We start from the raw sequence: 7,675 nt of genomic DNA, 5'->3' as shown, positions 1-7,675 counted from the left end.
GAGACATCTTCACTACATCTGTACACATAGTAAACTAACTGAGAGAACAGAGACATCTTCACTACATCTGTACACATAGTAAACTAACTGAGAGAACAGAGACATCAGTATTTTCCCCAACATAGATATAGTATTTATGGCCGGTTTAGATGAATCGACTAATTGATCAAATAATCAACTGATTAATCGATAACAAAATAATCCTTAGTGATAGCCCTAGTATTTTCCCCAACATAGATCTAGTACTTTGCTGGCTTGTTGCAGTGTTCTTGCTTGATGCAGATGTTGGCTGTATATCTTTTTACTGTCCAGAGTCGTCGGAGGAGGATGAGGAAGAAGACGATGAGAGCGATGAAGACTGGAGCTCACATAGTGGACTTGCAGCAGAGGAAGAGAAGGGAGGGGGTGAAAACTCAGAAGATGAAATTGGTAAAGAAGAGGAAGATGAGGCAGAAAGTGAAAAAGAGGACGGTGAGAATGACGTGGGATGGGAATACATTATTTCGAATTTGAATTTCTTCAATATTTAGTTTCAAAAGTGTGGCTATGACGGTTCTCTCAGTTTCAGAAAAGGACACAGACTGGTTTGTAATCCAAGGTTACGAGGAGCTTGGAGAGAAAAGTGGAGCTAAACTACAGACAAGACTCTTGGAAATCCGGCTCAAGAGATTGTCAACGGTAAGATGGGGAGGAAAATATTACAGTGAGTTTACTTTTGCATAATGCATTTGCACATTTTATATAAGAACCTTTACATGATAAAAAATATATAGATATAGTGTATTAAAAAAAGAAATAATTGCTTAACTAGGCTTGCCTAGTCTCGTTCTTGGCTGGGTCTTGCTTAACTAGGCTTGCCTAGTCTCATTCTTGGCTGGGTCTTGCTTAACTAGGCTTGCCTAGTCTCGTTCTTTGCTGGGTCTTGCTTAACTAGGCTTGCCTAGTCTCATTCTTGGCTGGGTCTTGCTTAACTAGGCTTGCCTAGTCTCATTCTTGGCTGGGTCTTGCTTAACTAGGCTTGCCTAGTCTCATTCTTGGCTGGGTCTTGCTTAACTAGGCTTGCCTAGTCTTGTTCTTGGCTGGGTTGGGCTTGACTTGGTGTCTACTGTAGCCTATTGTCTCTCAGCGAGAGAGAGGCGTGGAGAGAGAGATACTCTAACCAACCACACTTAGTTCGCACAGCAGATTAAAGTAGATACTTTGATAGTGGGATGTACAATGTACCCCTGTTGTGTACCTTTTCTAACAAATCTCAGACCAAAACCCTGCTCAGACTAGTGTGAGTGAAACCCTGCTCAGAGATTGATGTTGGATTATTGCTGATTCTTGGAACGATTAGTCAGTTAGCTAAGATACATACAGAGTGCTCTCTGCTGGATAACAACACCACCAGGTCCAGAGGACAGAGTACTCCCTGCTGGACAACAACACCACCAGGTCCAGAGGACAGAGTGCTCCCTGCTGGATAACAACACCACCAGGTCCAGAGGACAGAGTGCTCCCTGCTGGATAACAACACCACCAGGTCCAGAGGACAGAGTGCTCCCTGCTGGACAACAACACCACCAGGTCCAGAGGACAGAGTGCTCCCTGCTGGATAACAACACCACCAGGTCCAGAGGACAGAGTGCTCCCTGCTAAACAACACCACCAGGTCCAGAGGACAGTGCTGGACAACAACACCACCAGGTCCAGAGGACAGTGCTGGACAACAACACCACCAGGTCCAGAGGACATAGTGCTGGACAACAACACCACTAGGTCCAGAGAACAGAGTGCTCCCTGCTGGACAACAACACCACCAGGTCCAGAGGACGGAGTGCTCCCTGCTAAACAACAACACCACCAGGTCCAGAGGACAGAGTGCTCCCTGCTGGACAACAACACCACCAGGTCCAGAGGACAGAGTGCAACACCACTTTCCCACAACATTTACATTTACATTTAGTCATTTAACGGCCTTGACCGGGGCCTGAAATGGTGATCTTCCGAGTGTGGAGCGTGTGGAGCGTGTGGATGTTTCATGCATTTCATTAGTCCAGACAATGTCTTTGGGCTGATTTATCAGTGTGCAGGTGAGTTTTGAGAGAAACTTTGTGGTCTTGGTTGACCAGGTGGAGAATTTCAGTCTGTTTGACATAAGTCTGAGACCACTTATTGATTTATCGATAACTGCGTGAAATCGATAAGTGGCATCACTTATTGATTTTCTTTGCATGTGTAAAAAAAAAAATATACTTTATACTATACTAGGTCTTGTGGCATGTTTTAGTTAAAACATCCCCATTTCATGTAAATTCAGTTGAATTGCAACTCTGCACTGTGCATTCAATATGCAGTGCACTCCTCCATCACATCCAGAGACCACCGACTATAAAATGAGAAGGATCACTGTGGTCGTTTTGAATGGGAAAATCTGTAACACTAAAGATGGCGGCAATGACAAAGAATTGCTGCAAAATTAACATAAATGTGTTGTTTAAATAATAATAAAAAAAGTATATATATATTTAAAAAATATACTAATAAAAAATATCGATAGGTTTGATTGAAAATGTTATTAACAGATTGCAGAATGGGTACAATACAGTATGGCTCAATACACACAATTGTTAAGGGGATGCAGACCAGAGAGACTTTCGTCTTGTTTCCATTAGAGTCCCCCATTTTCAATTCATAATGAATTGTAAGTAAGGGTGCAATTAGCACCGTGCAATCCATTCTTTGTGGATCCTGCCCCCAGTCTGTTTGACACTGTGGTCTTGGTTGATCATCAAAGTCAAAGTCAACTTTATTGTCATTTCCCATAATGTGCAAGACATACAGGAAATGTAATTACGTTCCCCCCTTCCCACAGTGTATATAAAAATATCTCTACAATATAAACAAAGTAATATAGGACACAATATACAACACACAATATACAGGACTATGTACAATATAAACAGTAGCTAAAAATAAATGAATGAGTGACTTAAATAAAAGAGGTAAAAGAGAACTTAGTGCAAATCTTCCTACCAGCGGTAGTACATAGTCAAATAAAATAAAGTGGCAGTGAGTTAGTAAAGTGGCAGTGTGTGTCTGTGGGATGGTGTGTGTGTGTCAGTGGGTTGTGGGTTCCTAGTCCAGAGTCTGTGGGGGCAGAGTAAGAGAGGGGGAGAGCTGGGAGAGAGTTCAGCTTCCCGACAGCCTGATGGATGAAGCTGCCTTTCAGTCTGCTCGTCCTAGCTCAGAGGCTCCTCATTCTCCCGGAGGGCAGGGTGGGTGATGAGTGCTTTGCAGGCCAGGCGTGTGTTGTAGATGTCCTGGAGGGAGGGGAGGGGGGCACCAACGATCCTCTCAGCTGTTCTGACCGTTGCAGGGTCTTGTGGCAGGATGCCGTGCAACCCTCGTACCACGCGGTTATGCAGCTGGTCAGGAGGCTCTCGATGGTGCCCCAGTAGAAGGAGCACAAGATGGGAACTGAGGCTCCAGCTCTTCTCAGTTTGCGGAGGAAGTAGAGGCGCTTCAGGTTGTTCAGCAGAGTGGTGTCACTGTCACAGGTCTGTGGTCAGGGTTTGTAGTCTGTGATGGTCTGAATCCCCCGCCACAGGCTCCTGGTGTCTCTGCTGTCACTGAAACGGTGCTCTGTCCTCTTTGGGCGTTTTCACTCCGGCAAGACTCCGGCTCTGTTCTGGAGCCTCTGAACCTTGGTGCTCTCTGGCGAACCAGCCTGTGTGTACACCTATTTAAACAGAACCCGACGCTCCACCATCCTCCGTCATCAAAACAGCTTCAAAGGTTCGGCATTGCATCTGCACCATGTACTCAACAGGTAGCAATCTCAAGATGAGATCCGATTCAAATGTATTGTCATTATACAGCACAAGTACAATACACCATCCAACCAAAGTGGATAAAGAAATGCTCCAGAAAAAAATAAATGAATGAAATAAGAAAGGAAGTTGTGAAACCAAGAGATTTGAACCTGGGACCATAGGATCCACAGGCAGCCACACTAACCAGTTGAGCTAAAGGGTCCGACGTTGACTGCAACTGACTAATCCATAGTTTACACTTGTCAAGAGCCGATTGCGCAGTCGGTTAGTATTGGCATTAATAAATCAGATGTCATGCTAATATGTCATGTTCTACAGTAGGACTTATTACTATGATACGCAATAAAACAAGTCATTCGAATAATAGAAGCCTACTTTGCTGGACCGATTCATTTTGAACGTATACAGTACGTGTGTGTGTGTGCTTGCGCACTTTGGCTCACTACCTTTCTTCACGCATATTTATTTCTGGAGCATTTCTTTATCCACTCTGGTTGGATGGTGTATTGTACTTGTGCTGTATAATAACAATACATTGGAATCTAATCTCATTTTGAGATCAGTCACAAATCGCTTCCTGTTGAAAGGATCGATTGAGTGCAATGCTGAACCTCGAAAAAAAGTTTTTGCTTGTCCCGACAGCCTAGAATATGACACGCCCACTGATGATGTCACGGTTCGCAAGGAAAAAACAACAATTTCCCGAACCAATTAATCCCGTTGTGAACGCGCCTATTTGTGTACTGCCTTTTTGCATTTTTGATGCCAATGTCCAAGTCGGCCCTGGCTGTTCTCAGGCCAGGGCAGGCGGCGTTCCGGGCCCTCAGTAAACCATGGACCTCCTCTCAGCCATGGTTTCTGATCGATGCATTTACTGATGTAGGCAGTGACTGTCTCTGTATATTCACGGATGTTGGTGTGATGGTTATATGTGGCTGCCTGCTTAAACATTATCCCAGGCTGTGGTGTCAAAGCAGTCTTGAAGTGTTGAGGAGGCATCCTCTGGCCACACCTGCACTTGCTTCTGAACTGGTCTGGTGACTTTAGCCCTTGGCCTGTATGCTGGCATTAGCATGACAGTAGTGTGATCAGAAGCACCCAGGTCGGGGAGGGGTGTAGCCTTGTATGCTCCTCTCAGGGTTGTACACAAGGTCCAGTGTGTTTTTTACCTGTGTAGGAAAATCAACATGTTGTTGAAGTTGTGAGCATACAGACTTAAGGTTTGGTTGAAATCGCCAGCCACGATGAGAAATCCATCTGGATGGGCTGTCTGTTGCTCACAGATGGCGTTGTTCAGTTCCTATAGTTCTCTGTCGTTGTTGTTCGAGCAGGGGGGGATGTAAACTCCCTCGGTAGGTAGAATGGCCGACACTTTAGGAACATTAACTCAACCAGGGCTGAGCAGTGTTTACGTACCACCAGTGTCTTGACACCAAGCATCTCTGATGTAAACACAGACCCCGCCGCCGCAGGTCTTGCCTTCTTCCGTGAGGACCATGTCTGCCCGGTAGCATGTTAGCTCATGTTTGACTCTTTCAACAGTTTCCTAAAGGCGAAAAATAACACTCTCCCGCGGCCTGCTGTGTCGTTGTATGTGGTCCCGTTTATTGTCCAGGGAGCGTACGTTAGCGAGTAGGATAGATTGTATAGCTGGCTTGTTTGGGTTAGCCGCTAGCCTAGCTCGTATACCTCCACGCTTGCCCCTGCTTCTGCGTCCTCAGCGGGCACGACTCAGTGGTGGTGGGTGGTGGAGTGGTGGGCTGCCGGAGTAGTCCAATGCCCTGTAGCTCCTCAACGCGCACCGGATTTAATTCACTAAATACCATATGCCGATGTCGATCAGGCTCTCATGGCTGTATGTTTGCCTTGAGGTGGATAAGCGCGACGAAGACTCGCACACGACGAGTAATAACAATTAAAACAAGTAAACGCTGCATTATCGGGACAGAGGGTAGCCGCTGCGCCTGCTCGCACCGCCATCTTGGTCTTGATGTGGAGAGCCTTAGTCTGTCTGACACTGTTCTTAGTTGATCAGGTGGAGAGAGTTAGAGAGTCTGTTTGACAATGTGGTCTTGGTTGATCAGGTGGAGAGAGTTAGAGAGTCTGTTTGACACTGGTCTTGGCTGATCAGGTGGAGAGAGTTAGAGAGTCTGTTTGACACTGTGGTCTTGGTTGACCAGGTGGAGAGAGTTAGAGAGTCTGTTTGACACTGTGGTCTTGGTTGACCAGGTGGAGAGCTTTAGAGAGTCTGTTTGACACTGTGGTCTTGGTTGACCAGGTGGAGAGCTTTAGAGAGTCTGTTTGACACTGTGGTCTTGGTTGATCAGGTGGAGAGAGTTAGAGAGTCTGTTTGACACTGGTCTTGGTTGACCAGGTGGAGAGAGTTAGAGAGTCTGTTTGACACTGTGGTCTTGGTTGACCAGGTGGAGAGCTTTAGAGAGTCTGTTTGACACTGTGGTCTTGGTTGATCAGGTGGAGAGAGTTAGAGAGTCTGTTTGACACTGTGGTCTTGGTTGACCAGGTGGAGAGAGTTAGAGAGTCTGTTTGACACTGTGGTCTTGGTTGATCAGGTAGGGAGCTTTAGAGAGTCTGTTTGACACTGTTGGGATGTGTCTTGACACAATAAGCAGGTCATGGTGCTTCTGGCAGGGAGGTGGTCAGACATTGTGGCCTAAGCGTATATACTGGGCTACTTCCTCATTTTTAATAAAAACGAATATGTACTGATTGAAAAATGCACAAATCATCTACTGTATGGAACCAGCTGTTGCCAGAATAGAACTACAGTATCATAATTAGTGTTTTGGACAAATTGCCATTTTTCCTGTAATGTCCAATGGAGAATGAACAGTCACCTCATGCTATGTGTCTAGTGGAGAATGAACAGTCACCTCATGCTATGTGTCCAGTGGAGAATGAACAGTCACCTCATGCTATGTTTCCAGTGGAGAATGAACAGTCACCTCATGCTATGTGTCCAGTGGAGAATGAACAGTCACCTCATGCTATGTTTCCAGTGGAGAATGAACAGTCACCTCTGTAATTTCACTGTAAGGCAGGGTTCATCAGAATGTCTTAAAGTATACATCTACACATAGCCTTAGACTGCCAGTTTACAAAACCTATCTTCATTTGAATGTTTCTGTCTCTCTCTGTTCCCCAGATCCAACCCCTGTCCTGCTGCCCGGCAACCAATAGAGACATGGAGGAATTGAGACGCCATTCCTGTGACCAGTGTGGGGAGAGCTTCAAGACAAAGGCTGAGCTTAAAAGTCACCACATGGTACACACAGGAGAGAAACCTTACTGCTGTGACCAGTGTGGGAAGAGCTTCCAAACAAAGAGAAATCTTAAACTACACCACATGGTACACACAGGAGAGAAACCTTACTGCTGTGGCCAGTGTGGGAAGAGCTTCCAAACAAAGAGAAATCTTAAACAACACCACATGGTACACACAGGAGAGAAACCTTACTGCTGTGACCAGTGTGGAGAGAGCTTCAAGACAAAGGCATATCTTAAAAGTCATCACATGGTACACACAGGAGAGAAACCTTACTGCTGTGACCAGTGTGGGAAGAGCTTCAAGACAAAGGCAGAACTTAAAAAACAACACCACATGGTACACACTGGAGAGAAACCTTACTGCTGTGACCAGTGTGATATGAGCTTCAAGCGAAAGGCACATCTTAAAAGTCATCACATGGTACACACAGGAGAGAAACCTTACCTCTGTGCCCAGTGTGGGAAGTGCTTCAAGACAAAGGGAGAGCTTAAAAGTCACCACATGGTACACACAGGAGAGAAACCTTACTGCTGTGACCAGTGTGGGTATAGCTTCAAGACAAAGGGAGAGC

At 45.6% G+C, this 7,675-nt stretch overlaps 1 long non-coding RNA gene across 1 annotated transcript; it reads left to right on the top strand.

The window, feature by feature from the left end:
* The first annotated feature begins 336 nt into the window (after positions 1 to 336).
* On the top strand, positions 337 to 7,431 carry LOC311241702. The gene is made up of 3 exons (XR_014620566.1): positions 337 to 471; positions 563 to 678; positions 6,982 to 7,431. It is a non-coding gene; the product is annotated as an uncharacterized lncRNA (long non-coding RNA).
* Positions 7,432 to 7,675: the final 244 nt, after the last annotated feature.

This window comes from Notolepis coatsorum (genome assembly GCF_963971535.1).
Source record: "Notolepis coatsorum genome assembly, chromosome: 15".
In the NCBI taxonomy this organism is placed as follows: domain Eukaryota; kingdom Metazoa; phylum Chordata; class Actinopteri; order Aulopiformes; family Paralepididae; genus Notolepis; species Notolepis coatsorum.
The sequence above is the reverse complement of the archived record's forward strand: the minus strand, read 5'-3'. Positions and strand labels throughout refer to the sequence as shown.